Here is a 25,827-nt window from a genome sequence, read left to right on the forward strand (position 1 = left end):
TCCCTTATCCCCTCCCTTGATTGACTTCCCTTTCTACCCCCTCCCTTATTTCACCCCCCCTTTTTGTTTTGAAAAGCCTTATGAATTCCCTCCCCCTTCTCCCCTCCCTTTTTTTTTCCCTCCCCACTCCCCTGCTCCCCTTGGTTTATCCCTTCTAACTTTCTCAGAAGGGTTAGATAAGAGTTTTATTTCCCAATGGATAGTTTAGCTACTCTTCCCTCTCCGGGTTGATTACACTAAGAGTACGGTTTGATTATTACCTCTTAATGCTCTCTTCCTCTCCTTCTTATAATAGTATTTGTTCCCTCTCCCTCCCATGCCCTCTTTGTGTGTAATAGAATATTCTATTTTCTTATTCATTCAAGTTTCTCTTGGTGTCCCCTGCTATTTACCCCCTCTTTCCCATCCCCCACGCCATCTTAGATTATTTAGTGTTCCACCCTCACCCTGTAAATTATTCTTCTGATTACTATAATAGTGAATAGAGTTCACTACAGAGAATTATACATAACATTTCTCTACATAGGATTACAGATAATTAGATCTCACTGAGGCCCTTAAAAAGGCAAATTTAAAAATTATAAGTTTTCTTTCTTTCCCCTCTGCATCTTATTTACCTTTTCAGGTTTCTCTCGATTTTTGTGGTTGGATATCAAACTTTCCATTTAGCCCTGGTCTTTTCTGTGCAAATACCTGGAATTCTTCAATTTTGTTGAATGCCCATACTTCCCCCTGGAAATATATAGTCAATTTTGATGGGTAGTTGATCCGTGGTTGCAGGCCCAGCTCTCTTGCCTTTCTGAATATTGTATTCCACGCCTTGCGGTCTTTTAGTGTTGAGGCTGCCAGATCCTGTGTGATCCTGATTGGTGCTCCTTGATATTTGAATTGTTTCTTTCTGGCTTCTTGTAAGATTTTTTCTTTTGCTTGGAAACTCTTGAATTTTGCAATGATATTTCTTGGTGTTTTCCTTTCTTGATCGAATGCGGCAGGTGTTCTATGAATCCTTTCAATGTCTATATTGCCCTCTTGTTGTAGGACTTCAGGGCAATTTTGCTGAATAATTTCTTTTAGTACGGAGTCCAGGTTTCTATTAATTTCTGGTTGTTCTGGAAGACCAATTATTCTCAAATTGTCTCTTCTAGACCGGTTTTCTTGGTCTGTCACTCTCTCATTGAGATATTTCATATTTCCTTCTATTTTTTCAGTCTTTTGACTTTGTTTTATTTGTTCTTGTTGTCTTGAGAGATCATTAGCTTCTAATTGCTCGATTCTAGCCTTTAGGGACTGGTTTTCCTTTTCAATCTGGTCATTTCTAGTGTTCAATTTGCTTATCAGTTCATTTGATTTCTGAGCCTCACTTTCCAATTGCAAGATTCTACCTTTTAAACTGTTATTTTCTTGCCAGATCTCTTCCATTTTCCTCAAAATCTCAGTTTTGAACTCTTCCATAGCTTGTGAGGAGTTTTCCTTATTTGAGGAGGGTCCGGATGCTTGTTTGTTCTCCTCCTCTGTTTGCTCGGTTGTCTGGATTTTCTCTGTGTAAAAGCTGTCGAGTGTTAAAGACTTCTTTTTCTTGTTATTATTATTCTTTCTCTTCTGAACTTCCTGAGGCTGAGTAGCCATCATTAGCCCAGCAGCTTCTCAGATTTATCCTCGCGCTCAGTGTCTGTTTGCGATCTATTGGCTCCTGAGGTCTGAGTTCTGGTTTTTTCCAAGGTCAAGCCCCCTGGTGGGCCCTCTTGCTTGATCCTCTGCTGGAGGTTGATTTACAAGTCTCAGGGCGCTGCTTCCACAGTCCTATACCTGTCTGCACTGGTTCCCCACTTAGGCTTTAGTTCCTGGCTGTGTCTGCCTCCACCCACGCCTCTGCTCAGCCGGCACTCTGCGCCCAGTGTCCTGCTCCCGCGCGCGCTCAGATTTCGCATGCGTTTTTGACTTAATGGGGTCCTAAGTCTTGCTGCTCTCAGGAACAGGTCCCGGAGCTGCCAATGACTCGATGGGTGCCCCAAACTTGCTCTATTTCTTTTTAGCTGGGTTCGGAGCTATAGATGAGTGTGGAGGGGTTGGGGGTGGGGCGGTTGCTCAGCCCGCGATTTAGTGAGAGCCCTTTATAGCCTGGAAATGTCTCGATTCCACGTACCTTCCACGCTGTGCCCTGTTGTGGGGTTCCTCCGTTCGTCTGGACTTTTTTTTATGTCCCCTTGAGGAGTTTTGTGTGTTTCGGTCAGGAGAGGTTAAGAGCTGCTTCTTACTCTGCCGCCATCTTAACCCGGAACCAAAAAGCCAATTTTTTTTCAGGCGCTGTTATAGGAGCGCGCACTGTTACAGGAGCGTGCACTGTGAGCACTGTATGGCTCCCAGGAAATTACATTTTAAAAAATGTGGCGTTTATTGCTCTCACAGCCAAAAAGGTTGCTGACCCCTGGTCTGGGCTAAAGTACTGTTTTTAACATGTGACTCTGGACAATTTGCTTAACTTCTGAATTAGCCCAATTTTTGCTACCAATGTTAATTAATCCTATTTTCTAGGCTTATAATATTTTTCTTGTAGAAATAAAGAACTGGTTAGGTTCTCCAATTCAACTTAATTACAACATTTGGGGAAAGAAAAGAGAACTTCAGGTATAAAACTTACCTATTGAAATGAAATTTATTGAAGAATATTTTAATAGCCTATCAATTATAGGAGGACTGAAGAGAAGACTGTTGCAAACCTCTAAGTCTGCATATCATACAGTTGGGTTATGGAGTAGGGGGTAGGGGAGATGGGGCTATAGTTCACAGAAATAAATGGCTCTTTGATTTTCTTCTTTTGTGCAGGAAAGATCCTAGGTCTAATATGAGATTTTCCATTTTCCCTCACTTCCCAGATGTCTAGAGGACAGTTATTTGTGGGGAAGCAAAGTGTTATCTTGGTTCCAAAATCTATACTTTGGGAATATCTAATTTATCCCATGATTGACTTTGGGATATTTTTATAAAGATAAAGCATTGAGAAACTTTTCCACGGTCTAAAATCATATCCTTCATACTGATCATAACCCCAGGATATATAAAGTAAAACAGTCTAACAAAGGCAACAAAGTTTGTTCACTGTGAATTACTGGTTTGACTCTTTACTCTCCTAAGCCAGTCTCTAGACCCGTTTTGGCGAAGCCATAGCATGGGTGCCCAGGCTGGGGTAGGGGTGGAGGGAAACAGGAGGACAATACTGCTCCATTCCCCCTCTCCACAGCCCTAGGGACATTTTTCACATGCCCCACCCCTCTGCCCAGCTGCTGAATGCAAGCCTTCCCCCCCTCTCTGGGGTAATGGGGGTGTGTGTATAATTTCTTTCTTTCTTTCTTTCTTTCTTTCTTTCTTTCTTTCTTTCTTTCTTTCTTTCTTTCTTTCTTTCTTTTTTTAACCTTTACCTTCCATCTTGGAATCAATACTGTGTATTGGTTCCAAGGTAAGGGCTAGGCAATGGAGGTTAAGTGATTTGCCCAAGGTCACACAGTTGGGAAGTATCTGAGGCCAGATTTGAACCTGGGACCTCCCATCTCTAGGTCTGGCTCTCAATTCACTGAGCCACCCAGCTGCCCCCATAGGCATGCAATTTCAAAAATGTTCACTAACACTGCTCTAGACTCTATAGTTTGCTGTAGGTTCAATAACTTCATATATTGATGTTTATTGCATCTATGAGGTGAACCACCCTAAAATTAGGCAGACAGTTGTTATTCAGTCATTTCAGAAATGTCTGACTCTTCATGACCCCATTTGGGGTTTTCTTGGTGAAGATACTGGAATGGTAAAGATACTGAAATTTGCCATTTCCTTCTCCAGCTCATTTTATAGATTATTAACTGAAATAAGCAGAGTTAAGTGATGTACCCAGGGTTTCACAGCTAGTAAGGGTCCAAGGCCAGATTTGAACACAAGAAGTTAAGTTTTCCTGACTCTAGGCCCAGAATTCTATCCATTGTGCTACTTAGCTGCCCCCGAAATTAAAAAGCAGGTGTGTGTATAAGTAGGTCATAACACAACCTCTTGGTGTCCCAAGCAACTCTTTAAGATTATAAATTGCAGAATAGCTCCACATCAATGAAATCACAGTGCCTCCCCTAAAAGAATATACCCTATATCAAATGATTGAAAGAAAAAAATATTTTAAAATAATTGTCACTATATTATTATACATTTGAATTAGTCTTTTGTAGATTTTGTTCATTAATAAGTAAGAAGTTTCTACTTCAGTAATAATATTACTCAAGAAAGCAGTGGTTTAAAGTTATTTACCATTATTAGCAAAAATTGAATAAATCCAGGATCATTTCTATACTTCCCTAACAGTATCTAATCTGTTCCTTGCTTTTAAGGTTAACTCTGAATGCTGTGATTTTCCCCTAGTTTATCAAGCATGAATGTACAGGAATTTCCCTAAATGTTTATTCTCACTTAGTGTTACCCAATGTATTCAAATTCAGAGATATATGAAATCCATTACTTGCAAATCAAAGACAAAGCAAGAATTACAGTGCTTACTTACATCATTCTGCAAAGTAGCTCAGAATTCTTTCCAATGTTTGAGAAAACAGCTTAAGCTTTACATGGAGCAATATCCAAATAAGGTGCTAAACAATGGACTTAGACCACACTATAACTAACAAATTTGCCTTTAGTTTTAGCAACTAAAACTGGTTGCCTTTTGCCTTTTCTTCTGGTCTACTTAGATTTTATTGTATCCTTTTTTTTCCCCCTCAAAATAAATATAAAATATCTATAGAAATGAAAAAGTTTCTGTATATCTGCATGTGTACAGTATTTTTTTCCCTTACCTTCCGTCTTAGAATCAATACATTGTATTGGTTCCAAGGCAGAAGAGTGGTAAGGGCCAGGCAAGAGGAATTAAGTGACTTGCTCAGGGTCACACAGCCAGGAAGTGTCTGAGGCCAGATTTGAACCTAGGACCTCCCATCTCTAGGCCTGGCTCTCAATCCACTGAGCCACCCAGTTGCCCCCTGTGTACAGTATTTTTTTAAAAACCTTATTAAAAACTGCCAATTTGAGAATGTAATTATTTCTTTTCAATACAGCATAAAAACTCTATTTACTCTCATGACTTTGCTATGAAGGGAAGGAGATGATAGAGAAAGGGATAAAAGGCCACACTTTACTAGTAGCAAAGGTAAACAGTAGCATGAGGAATTGAGTGTAGCAAGGATTTTCCTTATCCTACACCCCCAACCAGAATATTCTCAGTAGCCATTCCTGGGGACCAAGAGTACATATGGAGGGTAGCTTCCAGTCATGTATGTGTCATCTCTGAGGAGTTTGAAATCAGAGAAGATGAACACCCAGAAAAGCTGAAGATTAATAAATGTAAAAGAAGGATCAACCTGCCTCTCTCTACCTTTCTTTTCCTTTCTGGTTATGTATGTGTCTCTCTTCCATCTAGCCTCCACACAACTGTAAACACATGTTCTGAGACCCTGGATAACTTTTGCTCTCATGTTCTTGCATGGCAGACATGTGCAGGACTAGAAATGACCTTGTAAGTTCCAAAGGTCCAGGGATCAAGAATCACATTGGAATGGAGTTGGCTAGCAAGAAAGGAATCCTCTGCTTTAGTAAGATTTGTCACTGACAAGAAAACTGGCTGAAGCTGAAACCTTTTACCAAGAGAATTATAAGGACAATGCCCAAGGAAGATGAAATGGAAAATATCTAATTAGTAGGCCTGTAAAATTATATTCTGATGAGGTTTAAATATTAGTTTCCTAGTAGACTGTAACAATATAAATTAAATTACTGAATTCTAATCCTGTTAATTCAAATCATGATCTTTTTTCATTAGTATTTCTTTGTGTGTAAGAATAATTACCTGTCCTGATTTGCATTGAGTACCTGTAATTTAGCCTAATTAAAATCTTCCTTACAGTACACAGAGTAAGGGACTTAATGAGCTAATGAATATGAGATGAGGAAACTCTGTTCCACCAACCAGAAGCCAGGCTCCCCAGGACTGAACCCAATCCAAACCCTATAGCTGGATTTAGGACAGAGAGGAGTAAATGTCTTAGCTTCTGTTGGCTAAGTGAAGCAATACTTCAAAGAATGAGAGAGGCTATATAAAAAGTAGTCCAGGAAGAAAAATTCTGAATATGTCAACCAAAAGGCATTTTAGAGAAACTACTAAGCCAAGAACTATAGTAAGCATTTTGGATACAAAAACAAGATAGCTTACATTCTTTTTTTTTTTTTTTTTAAACCCTTAACTTCTGTGTATTGACTTATAGGTGGAAGAGTGGTAAGGGTGGACAATGTGGGTCAAGTGACTTGCCCAGGGTCACACAGCTGGGAAGTGGCTGAGGCCGGATTTGAACCTAGGACCTCCCATCTCTAGGCCTGGTTCTCAATCCACTGAGCTACCCAGCTGCCCCCAAGTTAGCTTACATTCTACCAGGGGGCTACAATATGTTCATAAGTTGGTTTGTTGGTTGTTGTCCTTCATACTGGAAGAGAACCAAAATGACATCACTATGTCATGGTCAATGTACACTGTGTTTGACTGTGGCTAATCAAATCAATACAATCAGAAAAAGGGCACCAATAGCCCATATGGAGATACCTCTATATCTGTGCATCTCATATTTCTTTCTGTCTATTTTAACTTTGCCTTGCTCATAGAGCACAGTGCCTTCTTTGATGTGGGCATGCCATGCAGGATGGTCCTGTGCCAGGGTCTCCCATGTCTCACAATTGATACCAAAGTTCTTCAGAGAGACCTTTAGAGTATCTTTGTATTGCTTCTTCTGATCTCCATGTGAGTGTTCGCCAGCAAAACAGTCTTTCAGGCAAGTATACATTTGCCATTCAAACAACATGGCTAGCCAATCCAAAATGCATTCTCTGCAGTGGAATTTGAATGCTTGGCAGTTCAGCTCAAGAAAAGACTTCCCAAGATAATTCAAATGGAAGCAATTCAGTTTCCTTACTTGGTGCTGGTTTCATAGGCATACAACAATTAGATCAGCACAACAGCTCTTTCAGTTTGGTAGGTATCCCAATACCTCTTTTCTGTCACATTTTCCTTCAGAGCCTCCCAAACACTGAGCAAGCTCTGGAAAGAGATGTATCAGCCCTATCATCTATGGGGACATCCCTGGAAAGTATATAAGATAAGTAAACTTATCCACAGTATTAAAAATTTCTCCATTATATGTAACCAGTGGTTCCATATATGGATGGTATGGTGCTAGCTGGTAAAGAATATCTGTTTTCTTGGTGCTAATTTTCAGGACAAAATTAGCAGAAGCAACAGGGAATTGATCCATGCTCTTTTGTATCTTAGTCTCAGAGGCTACATTGTGTGCACAATTATCTGTGAACAGAAAATCATGAAACCAACTTTAATCTTCTCTCATAGTCTTTTCAAGGTAATTAATTTACCATCAGTGCAGTCAGTAGTTGATTTCAGTGCTGTTTTCATCTTCATTGAAGGTGTCTGATAACATTCACTGAAAACAACATGCTAAAAGGCAATCTCACAGTCTCGCTTCTCTTTGTTGGTGACTGTGCAAGTATGTCATCATGGAGCTGGTGTACAATACTAATGAATTTTTCCTGGCAACCAGATTTCGCCATAATCTTCCACAAGCCTTGGTCAAATTGACAAATGTTGGGTACAGACCTCTGTTCTGCTCCTAGCATTTCTTCTGGAGTTGTTGGGCAGCAAATATCATACTGCACTTCTCAGCCCAGTGATTCCCAAAGTGGGTACCACCGCCCCGTGGTGGGTGCATTTGGGGGCGGTGAATAACTGTAAAGGGGCAGTGATAGTATGTGACAGGGGGCGCTAAGCAATATTTTTTCTGGAAAGGGGGCGGTAGGCCAAAAACGTTTGGGAACCACTGTCTCAGCCCTTTCTGAAGCCACACTGGCTCTAAGGTGACCATTTTCCAGGTGAAGGAGGACTTAGGCAAGAATCTTGCCAGCAATGACTAAGATCAAACCCCTGCACCATGATTGTTATTAGACATCTGTTTCCTTTTCCTTTTCTCTTATAGAGATGAACACTGGAGGCATCCCGGATTTCCTGTGGGATAATATCCTTTTGCCATGTAACCTGGATGGGTTGTCAGCTTTTTCATGAGCAGTGGACCCCCTTTCTTGTAATTCTCTGCTGGAATGGAATCAGCTTTAGGAGCATTGCCACATGAGAAGAACCTAATGGAATTCAAAACTCCTTCTTCAATTGGAAGTTTGGCTAGAGAAGGATTGACTTCAACCTGAGGTATATGGTTAAGACTTAAGCAATGATTGATGATGGTCTGTTGAGACCATCTCATCAGCCCTTCTCTCCAGGATCATGTTCTTCTCACTTATTAAAGTGGCTCCATCAGTACTCACTAGCTGAAATCACACTTTGGGTTGTTAGTATTAACATAAAGCTGAATTTCATTTTTCTTTCTGAGTCAAGAATCCTGCATCTCTCTGAGCTTCATTTGCACTTTACTTTCGATGGCGTTCAATCTTTGAGATGGATGAACTATTCTACTGGTAATCCCTGGGGAGTTTTCATTTTTTGTTTATCAATTTTATGTGATCCTGCCTTTGGTTTCTTGGTATTTGAACTCTAAATAATATCTTTTCTTTTGTAATATTTATATATTTTATTTGGGACTTTAAAAAACACTGGATCCTCATTGTTCAGGTGGTATAATGATTTTTTAAATGATCTCTCATTGATTTAATTTTCTATGATAGTTGTTTTTATATGTAATACCTATATTATTTTGTTTTCAATCTTTTGATTTTCGTTGACTTTAATTTCTTGTTACCTCACACAGACACGTAACTTTTATTTGGCCTATCTTAATTTTTAAAGAGTCTGTTATTTCAGTAAAGTTTTGTACCTATTGTGCCAAATTGTTAATTCTCTTTAAAAATCTTTCCAGATTTTTCAGTTTTCTTTTTCATAAGACTACATCTCTTTATTTTCTTATAAGTTTATAAAGGTGCTATCTTCTGTTTCTTACATCATCATGGTTATTCATAGTAATCCTTCCCCTTTCCACTCCTAGAGAGCAATGTAATTTTTTTTAAAGAGGAAAAAGTCAGCACAACTGATTGATACATAGAAAAAAAAATCTGAAAACATGTACAATATGTAATACATGTGGACCTCTTACCTTCATGAAAGGATGGGTTGGAACTATCATATCTCTTCATTTGAGTCATGCTTGATTTTTATAATTTTGTTATATTCACTTTTGATTTTTTGGTGCATGGTTGCTTTTTAAAATTTACATTGTTGTGATTACAGTGTATAATGTTTTCTTGCCTCTGCTTACTTTAGTTTGCATCACTTCATGTAAATCTTTCCATGTTTCTCTATACTCATCATATGTATTTTTTTTATGGGGAAGGGACATTTTTATTTTTCATTTGGCTGGGAAAAAGTTGTATATGATGTGAGACAAACCAAAAATGATGGATTAGTAGTTAATATCCAATTAAGACAATCTAATTCTCAAAGGAATTCCACTGGGTTCAAGGAAGCATGGGACCTAGGAGTGGGATATGTCCATTTCCAACAACCTAGTCTTCCTGCTTAAGGAAATTCTTTTTTCATCATCCTGTCCCTTTGGCAGGAGTCTTTTTTTTTTTTTTTTTTTTTTTTAAAGATAATCTGTCCCCTTGAGGATTGTGTTTTTTCTTAACAGGGAAATGTGTGGGATGCAGGTAAGGAGAAATAAAAGGTGCTGAGCAAGGTACTGAAATTAGGTATATTGCAGGGAAAGGGTCAGGACCAACCTTAGAAAGAACACTACATTCTACATTTGACTCTTCTTGGCCCCAGACCCTAAGGGTACAGAGAACAAGGCATAGTTTAAGAATAATTTGGACCCTACTGAATCTCAGCAAGAGGAACTCAGGCCCTGATGCTGGAGAAGGCATATTTGATGCATAGTTCATTATAGTACATATGAAGATGATTTAGTAGCAGTAGTTGTGAATGTAGTGAATGGAGAAGAGCAGTGAGAAGGGGGCTGGAATCATGGATTTAGTTAGGCTACTTTTCAGAACAGGTTGGCCCCCAGTAAAGGATGGTACATGATATAGAATCAATGTAAGAATAGAAAAGGGAAGTGGTAAGTGGAGGGTATGTGCTGCTCCTTCTCATTATTCTAGGTACCTCGGTATTTCTTCCAGTGTTACCAAGATGATAAAGGATGCTGCTCAGTTGACTCTTACTCTTCTCTGTTGTGAATCAAATCAATCTCTTATCACAGGAACACTGATCAAGTGTGTCTGAGATGACTCCCACAGGTGGTCCCAATTTACTGCCCATTCCAATGCTATCTTTAACCTGCTTCAGAAAGACAAGGATAGGACACTGACATGGGTTTGCCACCAGATCATCCTGGGCCTGCAGGGAGATATAGCATCTTCTTAACTAGCATTCCTACAAACCAAAGGCTCAGAGAACACTTTTCTTTCTTGCCCTTTCTCATTATCCCTGAGGATTAATAGAGAAGTTAAGTCTATGGAGTGAGGAAAAGATGAAAAGGCCTTTTTATTTTCCCTTCCAGGGAACACTAAGGCTCCAGTCAGGGCAAGAATCCTAGACTCTAGAGCTCAGTCAGTAATTAAATGACCTAGTCTCTACTCAGTACTATAGTAAGGGTCCCCACAGCTCTGTTCTAGGGATCCCATGGTCAATAAACCCTCTTGTGTCCTTATAGCTCTGGGCCTTGCTCACTTCCCATTATGTTAAAGCAAAAATGACATGTGCTTTCAGTATATTGGTTTCTTAGGAAGCAAAACATACTTGTGAGGAGAGAAGCAAGTAGGAGGTGTTAGGGTTCAGTGTTAGCCTCTAGAACAGATCTCCAAAAACAGAGACCTAGGTCATCCCACAGCCTAGATGGGGGTGAATGAATACCCTTTGGGCGCAACATAAATAAGATGTCACAGTGCCAGTGCTGTTTCTAAAATCCACCTAAGGCACCATGGAGGGGACTCAGTAGTTCATCTCTGACTGGGTCTTGAGAGTAGAGGCAGGCAGTGGGTCATGTAGCAGCCATCAGACTTGATTACCAGTTATGCCAATGTTTGCCCTGTGGTGAAAGAACAGTGGGCATTGTAATAGGGGGAGGATAGAGGAAGGCAGGCAATTCTTCAAAAAGGAACCAGGTGTTGGTAAATGTTCCCATAGTTAAAGCTTCATTTCATTGAAGATTATGTTGGCTACAACAAAAGGAATCAGGAGAAAACCCAGACAAGTATAAAGTGCAGCATTGTGTAAAGGGGATTTGTGCTTGTTGATAGTAAAAAAACAAGCTTTGTTTCTTTCTGGTTGTAGTATATAGGAAGGCAAAGATGTAGGACTCTAGGTCATGGGTACAGGAGGTGACAAGGGTGGAAGGTTATGATAGGAAACACAATTTGGTCTACTGCTAATGGGTATATCTCTTGGATATACCCATGTCTTCCAGTTATTGCACAAAGTCACAGAAATAGTGGCAAAATTGGTGCTAATGGTGAAGACAGTAAAGAGATCCATGAAAAAACAGATCATGCCCAAGCGCACTACAACACAACCAGTGAAGCGGAGGACACATGTTCTCATGAAGACAGTCCATGAGGCTGTCACCATGGAAACAGAAGATGACAGTGAAGGAAGGAAAGGAGGCTATAGAATGCCAGGATCAACAAAGTCTAGCAGCACCAGCTGGGTGATGTGCTTTTTGGAGGAAATGGACATGATGAGAAATAGCAGCAAATGCTGGCACATAAAGGAGTATATATATATCCCTAAACAAGTTTTGGGTCTTAGAGAAGTTGGCTATAGGTGGATGCCCTTCTCCTTGCCAATGTCCAATACAGATTAATGTCAAGATAATCATGATGATAAAGGCAATCTCATCACAGATGTCAGGATCTGGATGTATTTGGTCATCTGGATATCAAATAAGGTGAAATGTCCAAGGAGTAGTGTGAACATAGCCATGTGGATGTGGTAGGTAGACATCAATATGTCTGATGGAGTTCCAGCACACATCTGTATTATGCTGACTTCCATATTATAGGAATGATTGCCGGTGACATAGCAGGTTACCCGTATAAGGAGTAAGGACCCAGCTGCAGTATAGCTAGGTACATATATAAAGGTACATATAAAAAAAATGGAACAAGTTGATTCCTACTTTACTGAAGAATATAGAGATCACTTGTCCCTTCTTCACACAATTTAATTTTTAAAATGTTAGAAGATTGGGGTAGCAAGGTGGCTCAGTGGATGGAGAGCCAGGCCTACACACAGGAGATTCTGGGTTCAAATCTGGCCTCAGATACTTGCTAGCTATGTGACCCTGGGCAAGTCATTTAACCCCAATTGCCTAGCCCTCATTGTTCTTCTGCCTTGGAACCAAAACACAGTATTGGTGCTAAGATGGAAGGTAAGGATTTTAAAAAGTTAGATCATCTCTGAACAGATAAGATAGGCTGTTTCTCTGGCTGCTCAGAACTTTCATAGACTGTTATCAGGAATGTCACAGGGTGTCCAAGTGTTCAGGAAAGACTAGTACCTACAGTATGAGGGCTTGCTGAACCCTTTTCAGGGCTGTTTTCTTCTTCTTGCTATCTAGCTCTCACCTATAGCTCCAAGAAACTGTAGCATGCACAGCAGCTACATTCTCATAAAGCATTTTGGCAGAAGGGTTAAACCTGGCTAAAGGTAGCTGTAACTGACAGGCCTCCAATCCATCTGTGAATTAGAGAGGGGGTCTACCCTAGGCAGAGGGGAAGGAGCAAATGAGAACATTTGTTCCAATGGCCATGAAGGAAGCTGAAGCAGGTGCTTACGGATTGGTTAGACATCAAAGAAGCCAAGGTCATGCATTTTATCCCAACTGGTGATGACCAGTTATCTTGGGTTTTGTCATGCTGTTGTACTTTGATGACTCTGGAAGAGGGGAGCTAGGTAGGCACAGTTGATAAAACTCTAGGCCTAGTGTCCAGGAGACTGACCTCAGTTACTTTCCTAGCTGTGTGACCATGGGCAAGTCATTTAACCATGATTGTCCAACCTTCTGTCTTAGGACTGATATTAAAACAGAAGGTAAGGTCTTTAATAATAACTTTTTTTTTTAAACCCTTACCTTCCATCTTGGAGTCAATACTGTGTATTGGCTCCAAGGCAGAGGAGCGGTAAGGGTAGGCAATGGGGGTCAAGTGACTTGCCCAAGGTCACACAGCTGGGAAGTGTCTGAGGCCAGATTTGAACCTAGGACCTCCTGTCTCTAGGTCTGGCTCTCAATCCACTGAGCTACCCAGCTGCCCCCTTAATAATAACTTTTAAAGAAGAGGCTAATGACTTTGTTTAATTCAGCCTCACTTCAATTGACATACAAGTTATCACCCTCTGATGTCATTGGTCCTCTTCCAAAAAGAAGGAAGAGCAACAATAGAGTCATTATTTTCCTTCTGATGGCTTTCCATCCTTTTCCAACAGTGCTGATCATTGGTTGCTGCCATGGCTTCTATTATAAAAGTTGTGATCATGTAGTTCATGAAGCCTAGGAAAAGGAGAATGACTAGATTGACAAGCCGACAAGTAGTGGCAAAAGCCTTGGGTGTAGTGAGGGTGTCAGTACTGATAAATATGAAAAATGATAAAGGCTTGTATAAATATATAAATTAGTATTTTAATTAAAGCCATGTTTATAGATAAAGTTATCAGACCACACGCTTGTAAGCATTCAAAACTGCCGCCTCCATTACTGTCTCCTGTTTCCTGGAAGCGCCTACTCGCAAAAGAGACCACTCCCTCCTAATCCAGGAGATTTAAAACCCTCTCTGTGTCGACGTAGACCTCCCCATGCCCCAAAGACCCGGAAACGGAAACAGCTGGACCACGGGAAATGTGGTTTTGATAAAGTAGTTTTGATACATTTCCCATGTCCATAAAAATATATACACTTCTAGATGGCTTTCCCCAATTTTCACTTTTACAATTCCCCGTGAGGTCCGGCAAAAAAAAAGGTTAGTCCTTTTTTCTTCGCTGGACCTGTAAAAATAAACAACTTCTAAATTTTTCAGGAAATTGGGAATAAAAGAAATAGATGAACAAATGGTTAAATTAGACGCATTGACAAAAAAACCAATTTGGGGCTGTCCCCCACTGGCACAACAGTGTACAATTAAAACAATACATACAACTCAATTTCAACTCCCCATAGTTCAATCAACTGCACCCCAAAGTTCAAAGTTTGGTCTTCATGGTACAGTGAAGGCTTTTCAGACATCTTCATGTGTCCTCACCAAACAAGTTCGTCGTCTGGATTCTGGGGAGATGGCAAGATCCTTATTCTGAAATTATTCTCAAAAGAATTTAAACTTTACATTATAGATTCCAAAACCTACATTTTCTTCTAAGATTTATACAATTTAATTCCCCGTGAAATTACTCCTAAAAGAGTTAAATATACATATATTTTTACATTATCGAATTTTAAAAAACTTAACAGATATCCCCGTGAGGTAAATCTTAAACACACCTTTTTTTTTAAAAAAAGGGTACCTCAGGTCAGCTAAGGATGAGTGGCTGAGTCCTGGGGGTTATATGAAGTCAATTGGCAAAATAAAAAGAATAAAATTCAAGAAAAAAGAAGAAAAATTAACTTGTGAATGAAGTGTGCAAAAATCTGGGGAAAATAAACTTAGACCTTTGAATGAAGGTCTAATTAAAGTGAATTCAGCAGTGTGCAATTACCCATTTAGGGCCAGGACTTAAGGAAAATGTCTCTCTCTGATCTGACTTATCATCAGCTTTTTAGGGAAGTGAGCCAAATAAAATAACCAATCTTAGGTGCTTTCTAGGAATCTAAGTCGAGGGGACCCACGTCCTCTAAAGTTTTAGAAAAGACTGGGACTCCAGGACTCAAACCCCAATTTTCAAGCTCTAAAGTATTGGCATAGAACTGCTATTTTGCAGATCTTAGTCAGTCAAGTCTCTGACCATGTGCTTTCTTTAGCACTATTAATGGCTTTCATATTCCCTTCTGGAATCAGAGAGGCATTTAATCACAGTCCTATAGGCTCAGGTATTTGCTGTAGAATTAGAAAAAGGATAAATAATGATTATATATGTACTTCCAGTACAAGATGAGAAAAAGGGGAAATCAATTTCTCATTAGAAAAATGTTTCAAAAATCAAAAAAATATATATAGCTTAGAATTAGAAGGGTTATGTTACCCAAAAATGAGACTTCCTGTGAGAGAAAGTGGTTTTTACAAATAGCAGATTCACAATGCACATTCAGATAGAGTACCATTATTTCCAATAGCACATTTTAAAACAATAAACAGTGATGTTTAAAATTATATACTTGTTACAACTTTTAACTCTTGGCAAATGCTGTTATTGCTTCCATAGCAAAGAATGTAAGAGGAGCTCCTTGACTCTCTGTATTTAAAAAAAAAATCCTGGATAGGAAATGCTTCTACCCATTTAAGGCAATAATATCTCTTATAATAAAATATATAAAAGCTTTATCCTTTAAGACAACAATTCTTAAGGATTTAAAGTAAAAGTTAAAAAAGATCTCTTGTAAAATTACAAGGTAATATTTAAAGCATGGAAACTTTCAAGGTTCTTTGCAATTACCAAGACAGAATAAATTTTAAAGACATGTGCTCTATAAGATGTTCATAGGTGGTACATATAACCGCATTGCTTTTGATACAGTAAGCTTTAGGTAAATTAGTAAATATAATAACATCATAAGCAGAAACTTCATTAGCGTAAAATGATTCAGTGCAACAGGAAAATCAACGAAATAAGCAAGATTAATTTACAAAAGTAATTAGCAAAATACAGTAAGATACAGTCTCTTTAAAACATTCAGTTCCGAGGTTTTAAAAGTTCACCCCTGGTTTCAATTTAAGGTTCTTTTGATTGAGTTTTGCTGAGTTTAGGGTTTTTTTTTCCAAGTTCAAAGTTCTGAGCAGTTATTGGGGTGAATATTTCTCCCCTGAGTTCAGTTTTTAATCACAAGCAAGTCTGAATAGGCCATTCGGCCCCATTAAGGGTAAACGCTAGTTGCTAGGTCCACGTGGTGTCGGGTCATTGTAGAAAATGCCACAGGTAGAGCTTGTGTGGGTGGCTAAATTAGGTCTTTAGAGAAACACGTGGAAGGCTAGAATGTCTCCTATAAGAAAGTAGAGAGAAAGGGGAATATACCCAAATTGTTAGCGGCAGGAACTGAAGTAGTCTCTGGAGGTCGAGATCTTGGCAAGTCAGGACTGGGTTCCTTCCCGGAAATCTCAGGTTCTGGAGCTCGGGGTTGAACGATGGCAGCATCAGCAGCATCAGCAGCACTCGAACGATGGTGTAGGCTTGTAGTCAGGAGATCAGCAGTAGGAATGGAGATCAGCGGCAGAGACAGTCTGGCTGGGCTCCGGGATTTTAGTTTAAAGCCAAAAGCCCGAATCGGCTGGCCTGACCTCCCTCCCAAGGTGGCTTGGGCTGGACTGGCCAGCTGAGTCCCGCTGGAGGCAAAAACGTGCTCTTGCTTTTAGCAAAAGCATGGCAAGGAAAGCCACTTTCCTTTTTTAAAAAAGTGCTCAAAAGAGCTGAGCCAGATGGCCAAAAAGCAGGCATGGCTATAGTTAGGCTATCTGGAAGATTTAGAGTTCGAATTTCGACCTTCTGGTTCGCCAAATGATAAATATTAAAAATGATAAATGCTTGTATAAATATATAAATTAGTATTTTAATTAAAGCCATGTTTATAGATAAAGTTATCAGACCAAGCACTTGTAAGCATTCAAAACTGCCGCCTCCATTACTGTCTCCTGTTTCCTGGAAGCGCCTACTCGCAAAAGAGACCACTCCCTCCTAACCCAGGAGATTTAAAACCCTCTCTGTGTCGACGTAGACCTCCCCATGCCCCAAAGACCCGGAAACGGAAACAGCTGGACCACGGGAAATGTAGTTTTGATACATTTCCCATGTCCATAGAAATATATACACTTCTAGATGGCTTTCCCCAATTTTCACTTTTACAGTACCCATAATCAGCTTGAACATGTACACCAGTAAAACATAGAGAGAATAAAGCTCCCTGGTTTCTGTGATTCTACCAGTCATACTTAATATGAGTAGAAAGGTTCTCCCTGAAACACAGACTGGGTGGGATTGGGGTTCTTTCTTTGAGGTGGCATCATTGGTTATTGACTGGTCACTTGCTTCATGGTCTCTCCCCCTCACTTCTCCTGTTCCAGCTTCAACAACCCAAGCAGCTGTAGTTGGTCTCCACCTTGCCCCTCCTCTCCTTCCCAGTCTCAGGCTCTTGGGGCCTTCAGTGACTTCAAGCAGCTCCCTGGGCCCCCCACCTCACCCTTATCCTAGCAGTAGCCTCCTATAACTCCCTCTGGCGTTTCTACCCAGCAGTTGTTCTTTTTTGCAAGACCCTCTTACAGCACTATAATATTCTATTACATTCATTTACCACATTATTGACATTTACTGTGCTTCTAATCCTTTGCTATCACAAAAAATGCTGCTATAAATATTTTGGTGTATATGATAACTTCTTATCGATAATTTCCTTGGGATATAAGCTTAGCAATAGGGTCTCTGGTTCAAAGGTTATGAACATCTTAGTCACTTTATTTGCATAATTCTAAATTACTTTCCAAAATGATTGTACCAATTCATGGTTCTACAACAGTACATCAGTGTGTCTATAATCACACAACCCCAACAACACTGAATACTGTTATTTGAGTCAATTTGCAAGTTATGAGGTGAAACCTCAGGGTTCTTTTGAATTGTATATCTCTTATTACTAGTGGTATATGGCATTCTTTCCTGTGGCTGTGAATACTTTGCATTTCTTTTGGGAATGATTTGTTCATTCCCTTTGACCACCTATCTACTGGAGAAAGGCTATTAGTTTTATACATACATACATATTACATCCAAGATAATAATGAATATGTATGTGAACATACTCATACATGACATATACATACACACATTCTATCTTGAATACTAGACTATTATCAGAGAAATTTAAGATCTCCCTACCTTTACCAACTTTGCTTCTCTCGTCCTTGGTACATCAATTTGGATGTGCAAAAGCTTTTCAGATTCAAGTAATCAAAATTATCTTTTTTTTTTTTTTTTTAAAACCTCTACCTTCCGTCTTAGAGTCAATACTGTGTATTGGCTCCAAGGCAGAAGAGTGGTAAGTGTAGGCAATGGGGGTCAAGTGACTTGCCCAGGGTCACACAGCTGGGAAGTGTCTGAGGCTAGATTTGAACCTAGGACCTCCCATCTCTAGGCCTGGCTCTCACTCCACTGAGCTACCCAGCTGCCCCCAAAATTATCTATTTTTTATTATCGGTCTCTTTTTTGGTTTAGAACATGTGATAGAGGATCTGCTTCTCTTCTAATTAAAAATAATAGCTTTATCATTAATATTGTAACACGTTTTTTTAGAATGGGTTATGGAATATGGTGTGTTGTTCAAAGCCTAATTTCTGCTAGACTGCTTTGAGTTTTTCCAAAAATTAAAAAAACAAGTTTTTTCTTAGGTTTCCCATTCTATCAAACACTGATCTATTAAGTTCCATTGTTTCTGATTTTCCATTGCCTACTCTGTTCCCTTGATCTATCTTTTAATTTTTTAAGCCAATATAAGATGGAATTGATGATTGCTACTTTATAATATAGACTGAAGTGTGACTTCCCCTTCCATCTGTTTATTTTTGTAATTTCCTTTGATATTCTAGAATTTTATTATCTTACCTAGTTCTATAAAGTATCCTTTCAGTAATTTGATTGGCATAGTATTAAAAGTATGACAACTTTGGAAGCATATGGTCATATTTTAATTTTGGATCTTTTAGTTTTTAATATGATTAATTATATTGATTACTTTCCTAATGTTGAGCCATCCTTCCATCCCTGGGACAAATTCTACTTGGTCATTTTGAGATTCCTTAGATATATTGTTACAGTGTTTTGACAAGATTTTGCTTTAAGTCTTAAGTTAATATTAATTAATTATATTGGCTTATATTTTTACTTCTGTCTCATAAAAGGATTATGGTAGACTTCTTTCTTTCTCAATTTTTGAGAATTATTATTATTATTAGTAGTATTGTTATTAATTCTTCTTTTAAAGTTTGATGGAATTCTCCTGTGAGAGTAGTTCCTTTAGCGCTAGATCAATTTCCTATATTGAGATTGGGTTTTAAAGCTCTCTGGCCTTCTGACAGACTTAGTATTTCATATTTTTGAAGGTAATCCTCTTTTGTGTTCTCAGTCTTGTTGGTACATAACTGCACAATAAATGATATTCTGATTATTATTTTTATTTCTTACTTTTATTGCTTTACCTTGCTCATTTGGTATTTTGTTGATTTTGCTTTTTGTTTTGTCTTTTTAATCAATTTAACTAAAAGTTGATCAGTTTTACTACCAATCTTTTCAAAGAACCAGCTTTTAGCTTTACTTGCCATTTCTATGGGTTTTTTAAATCTGACTTAACTATTTCCTTGCCAATTTTTAATATCTTCACTTCTGTACCTATTTTAGATTTGACAGTTTTCTAATTAAAAAAATGCTTATTCAGTTTAGTGGTCTTCTATTTTGCTTTTTTTCCTGGAGGACTGCTTTAGCTAAATCTCAGAAATTTTGGCATGTTGCTTCATTATATCTTTCACAAAATTAGTGTTTAATTTGTTGGTTTTAAAAACCTCACTCATTAGTTTTAAAATATCATTATTATGTCTCCATTTGGGTCTGTATTTTTTGTTTGTGGTCTCCAAATGAATGAATTCTTATTGGAATATGGTCTATAAATAAAAGATGCATTTTCTGCTCTTCAAATTTTGTTTATAGCATCTCTGAACTAATATTTTTGTGTAAAATTCCATCTTGTTATGGGAAATATTTGTTTGCATTCTCATTTAGAAGATGCCATAAAGTCTTTATGTTGTTTAGATCCGTATTTTCACTTTTGTATCTTTGCCTTATTCAAGACTGAGAGAGGGTTATTAAAGCCAACTGTCACTGATATTTTTTCTTGAAGCTCAGAGAATGCTTATTCAGCATTTGAATTTATGAAATTTACGAATTCACTTATGAATTCAATTCTTTATGAATTTATATGCTAAGGCACTTGGAGTGTACATTTATTACTGATATTGGTTTGCTTTCTATGGTTTCTTTGACATAATATAGTTTTCTTATTTATCCCTTTAAGTTTTTTAAATGCTTGTTTTTAGCATGATGGAAACTTGGTTTTTCGGATTTGCTTGCTGCATGGCAAAATGTCCCCATTCCGTTTATTTTGTGTATGTCTTTTAAAAAAAATTTTTCCCCCTTGAAAGCAACAGATTGTAGGGTTTTATTTTCTTATCCAATGTGTAATTTTTTCACATTATTGTTTAAAACATTCACATTTAAAATTATGTTATTTTTCTGCTATAAACACAGCACTGTTTCTCCAGTTAATTTAGCTTTTTTTTTTTTTTAAAGTGGTCCTATTTTTGCTATCTCTCTTCCTTTCTTCTCTTCCATTTGAGGTTTTTCTTATTGGTTCCTCTTCTCTCCTTGGTTTTATCTGGTTGATTCTTCTCATTTTCTTCTCTCACATTATCCATCTTCCTCTGTATACCTTATAACCGTGATGGTGAACCTATGGCACATGTGCCAGATGGCTGTGGGCACTGGCCCTGGCAGTTAGTTACTAGAAAGGCAGAGGAACTCTGGCAGAGCTGTTCCCTTCTCTCCACTGTGCCTTCCTGCTCCTCTGAGCTTAGTCACCTCCCCTGAGCAGAGCTCTCAGGCTACTTCCCTCCCCTTCTCCCTCCTGTCTGGGACTAGGAGCTACAGAGGAGTGTGAGGGGGGAAGGTCTCTTCTCCTGCCACTGGGCTTGGCCCCACCCCCTAAAAGATCTCCACTTTCATTCCTTCTTTCCCCTGCCAGTCACCAGTCTGAGGGATGACCTTGCCCTGCAAAGGCTAACTGTGCTTCCTCTACCCCCTGCTCCTACCCCCAGGAGTTGGCTCACAGGTCAATAGAGAGCCCCACTCCCGGTACTGTGGTTGCATCTTGGGCGCACCATTGGTATGCAAATATAAGCAGCCTAAACAGGGAGATGACCACCTGCCCCTGAATATGAGGAGGAGGCACTCAGGTTGGGGGTGGGGCACAACACAGGGTCTCTAAAAGGTTCATCATCACTGCCTTATCTTTTTCTGTTCCTTGGCCCCTATATTCTCCATATTCCTCCTGAAAAAATAATTTCCAAAGTATTCATTCTGGGCTCTCAGCAGTTTCTATTACTGCCTTGTAGAGATTGCCCTAAGGATCCCCTTTCAACTGTGCCTCTGGTCCAGAACAGCAGCAATTCTTGCAGGTGACAGAAACAATGTATGATGCTCCATAAACCCTTATTTTCCCTAGTTATGCAGCCAAACATCTTTTCTCCATTTACCTCAAAAGGGTATGATCAGCAATATGTCCTGAATCTTGACTTCTAGTTTGACCTCTTGGCTTGGGCCAAGTGTTTACTGTGGGCATCCTTGCACTGCTTTTTAATCTTATTTCAGGACACTGACTCTATGATCCTAGCTTACCCCTATTACACAATTCCTGATCAAATTTGTGATCCTAGACTGGGAAGAGCTGAAGTTGTTTTTCCATATTCCCATTTCCCATTCAGTTGGATGGTCTTAAATTGATGAATTATCCCTTTTACTACTTTATCAGACAATTTATATAACAATGCAATTGTTTTTAGAATGTTTAATTGAATTGACTTTTAAATCCACAGAGTTCAGGTTTCTTTTTCCCTCTCAGGGGACTCTTCCATGGTGATGACATCGAGTCTTAAATTTCTTTTTCTGCAAAGTACATTTTATATTTTCATTTATATCTTTCTCATCTATTTAATATAGATTGTCAATTTTATCAGCTTCCAATTGGACAAAAGTTTCAAACAACCCTTACCTTCTGTTTTAGAATCAAACTAAGTATTGGTTCCAAGGCAGAAGAATGGGTGTTGAATGATTGCCCAGGCCAAATTTGAACCCAAGACCTCCTAACTCCAGGCCTGACTGAGTCACTGAGCTACCTTGCTGCCCCTCTTGATGCTATTAATGTGGTTTTAAAAAATGTTTATTTTGAATATTTTCCCATAGTTGCTTATTTCATGTTCTTTCCCTCTCCCCCAACCCCCCCCCCCCTTAGCCAACACACAATTCCACTGGGTTTTACATGTATCATTGATCAAGACAGTGTGGTTTTCTTATTTTAAAAAAAGATGATTAAAAAATCATTTAAAAAACTAATTCAATTTTTGGGGTTTTGTTTTCAATTTTCAAGATTATTCTTTTAATATTTAATGGTAGTTTTCAAATTTGTTGGTTTTCTAGGTTCTTTTAGTGCAATTAGTTGATTTTTTCCTCTTTAATTGATGAAAGTCTTTAGAGATATAAAGGACTTCTTTGGCCATGTCCCTCAAATTTGATATGTTGCTCTCATTGAAATTATGTATTGTTTCTATTTTTTTTTTGACCTACCCATTTTCTAGTATTGTGGTGGAATAGCCAGGACAATATTCTACTTGCAACATCAGGCACCAGCAGCACCCATTACAGCACTTGCAAAACACAGGAAGACAGTGATAGCACAGGCCCACAGAAATCTTTTGCATAGTAGGGCAGAGTTCAGAAGTGGCAGTTTTTCCCTGGCACAGTTGGTAGAGAGGTCATGCACAGCAAATAGCAACCTTTTAGAGAGAAAGAAGTGCTGGTAGGAAGCAGCAAGCATGTGGGCCTTAGTGACAGAAGGCATAGATATGGGCAGTAGTAGGTAGGGATGTGGGCCCCTAGTTAACTGACAGCAAAAGGAAGCAGGCATGCATGTCAACTGATTTGTTCTTCTGTACTGCTTCTAAAACTATACCCAGTGATCACTATACAACTCCTCTGCACGGAAAGCTTGGAGGACCAAGGGGAGGCATTGTTGAAAGGGAACAACAATAAGGCAACATATCAAATTTGGGGGAGATTAAAGTGTCTACCCTCACAATCGTGGGGCAGTTCCTCAAAGGCTTCTTATGGGATGATTTTGTGTTTCTCCCGCTTCTTCTATCCTCCTCTCCCCAACCTGTTACATTTTTGTCAATGCAGTTCCCAGCAAGAGGGAGGCTCTCACTGTCGGAACAGGGAATATTAAGTTGGTAAGGTTGCAGGGCAATTCTTCCAGACCTGTGATGAGGATTGATAATTAGGCACATGATATAATCATCTTCACTACAGCTTTGACTTCCTGGTGCTGCTCCTGTTTATGGTAACCTTTTTACATTGAGAGTCCCAATGTGAACTGCAATAGTTTGGGATCATATCAAATGGATTTATTGTTTATTCTGTTTTGTTTTAACTTTGCTATTGTTTTCCTTCTTCAGTGCTATTTGCAATAGGCTTCTTGAATATTTGAGGTCAGAGTTGCCCAAAAATCACATTAAAATCATTTAAGTGGTAGAAGGTCCTTCAGAACAGAGGAGTCAAAGACAAGACCTCTAACACTCAAGTGTGGCCAGTGCTAGATTAAATTGTAAGTGGGAAAATATTTAAAAAAATATAATGATAATGTGTCATTTAAAATTATTATTCTAAGTCCTGGGAGATTAGGTCTCCCAGGACTCCTTGCTATAACTTCCCCCAACACCTCCCACTTCCTTTGTGGGAGGTGTCAAAGAAAGTATATAAAAGAGAGAGTTTTGGCACCTTTTCTCTCTCTCTCTATCCTAGGGACTCTCTCTACCCCAGAGGCTGTCTCGACCCTTGAGAAGTGCCTACCAGAGGAGACCTTTTTTCTCTACCTAACTTTCCCTTTCCTAACTAAAACCTAGCTATTCTAATAATAAATGCTACCTGATCTTTATTGAGCTCTGAAGAGCTCAGGTCAATTTCCCCTACCAGGGCTGGGGGCTACCAGCTGGGCTTCCTTCCCTTCCTCTGGCTTTCCCTTCCTTTCCCTTTCTTCTCCTATCCTACCTTCCTCCAATCCTTAACCTAACATTACTTGGCAACCAGATCAGACCTAAACCTACCTGCCTGCCTACCAGTCTTACTGCCTACTGGTAAGTAAAACATTTTCCCGCCCAAAACACAGCCCAGCAGGGGTCCCTTCCCCTACTAAACCCAAACTCAGCAGGGATTTCAGATCTAAATCCTCCTTACCCTTGCTGGGCTAAAATCCAGCAGGGGATCTGCCAGCAAAAACCAGCAGGGGTCCGGAAAAACCCCAATCCCTGTCTGACTTCCACCCACCCCAACCTAATTCTCAAAACTCCCTACTGCCCTTCCTCTCCCCTCCCCTTACCTATCTAGCTCCAATCTCTCCCTCTGGAGCGATTTTGCCTTATATATATATAATACTAAAAAACCCCCCAAATAAGTAAAACTCCACTTACCTTGGTTTTCAGTCAGGAGGGCTTCCATTACACCCCCTTCCTTCCATTTTGGCTTTAACTCCATTCCTTCCCACCCCCACCAACACTAGTCCCACTCCTAATTCTCCTTCCTCTGTGGTACTGAATCGTGGCCACTGAGCACTTAGTGTGTTCCCCACTCCCTTTTCTTCTGCTAAGCTGCAGTGCTGCGTTTCTGCCACTGGAGGGCTGCACTGAGCACTTAGTGTGTTCCCCCCTCCCTTTTTTTCTGCTAAGCTGCAGTGCTGCCTTTCTGCCACTGGAGGGAAGCACCAATAATACATAATATATAGCAAAAACAAACAAATAAATTAAAAAAAATAATTTTGAGGGGCTAAAACTAAAGAAATAAATATGCCAAATAAATAAATAAATGATTGGAGCTAGCTGACTAAATAAATAAATCAATAGAAGCCTCTCAGGATGATCGCTTCTATACTAGAAAACCTTTAGGCTTTTGCCAAATTGGAAACCTTTATGGTTTCCAAATGCCTCCTCCTTTTGATGCTGCTGGGAAATTTTTTTTTAAATTTCCAGTAACATGCAGAAGGCTGCCAATAGGAAACTACAGGCCCAGATCCAAGCAATACAAACCCAATTGGGCAATTTTAAATACTCTATACATGGTGCAGTAGAAAAGGAGGATTTGAAATTTTGCAAGGCTGTTCCTAAAATACTCAAGGAGGAAAGTCCTATTTCTCCTATTTCCCTTGAAATAGAGACAGAGACAGATGTAACCAAACTCCTCTCTCATCTTGTGCATCTCCTGGCCAACCCTCCCCCCCCCTTCTCCTGACACTCTCCTGTCCCTTTCTCCCAACCCACAACCAACCCCAACCGAGACTGTACCAGTTCCTACCCATGCCACAGTAAGCAAGCAAATACCTCAAAAGACCTGCTCTGCCATGGTAAGCACCAAAACGACTCAAAAGAAACCAAAACCATGCTATGATTCTGATTCTTATGATTCTGATTCTTGTGATGGCCTTTTCCCTCTAAGGGAAGTGCCTACTAGACTAATCTGGGGATGTGATAAATTTAACACACCATATTCCATTCATTCCTCAAGATATCAAAGAATTTAAAAAAGACGTTTAAAATTATAATGATGAACCCATAGGTGTAATGAAAAGGACAGAAGACATTTTTTCCAATACAATCTTTCCTATAAGGATGTGGAAAAATTACTCCAGATCTTCTTGACAGAGAGAGAAAGAAACAAAATCATCTCTCATGTAAATAAGGACTGAGAATGAAATGCAGTACACTGGCCACACAAGGATCCTCACTGGAATTACAATGATCCTAATGAAT

At 39.3% G+C, this 25,827-nt stretch overlaps 1 pseudogene; it reads right to left on the reverse strand.

Annotated features, from left to right (window-relative positions):
* Positions 1 to 11,388: 11,388 nt before the first annotated feature.
* On the reverse strand, positions 11,389 to 24,523 carry LOC123233961 (annotated as a pseudogene).
* Positions 24,524 to 25,827: the final 1,304 nt, after the last annotated feature.

Source organism: Gracilinanus agilis, chromosome 2, assembly GCF_016433145.1.
Source record: "Gracilinanus agilis isolate LMUSP501 chromosome 2, AgileGrace, whole genome shotgun sequence".
Classification (NCBI taxonomy): domain Eukaryota; kingdom Metazoa; phylum Chordata; class Mammalia; order Didelphimorphia; family Didelphidae; genus Gracilinanus; species Gracilinanus agilis.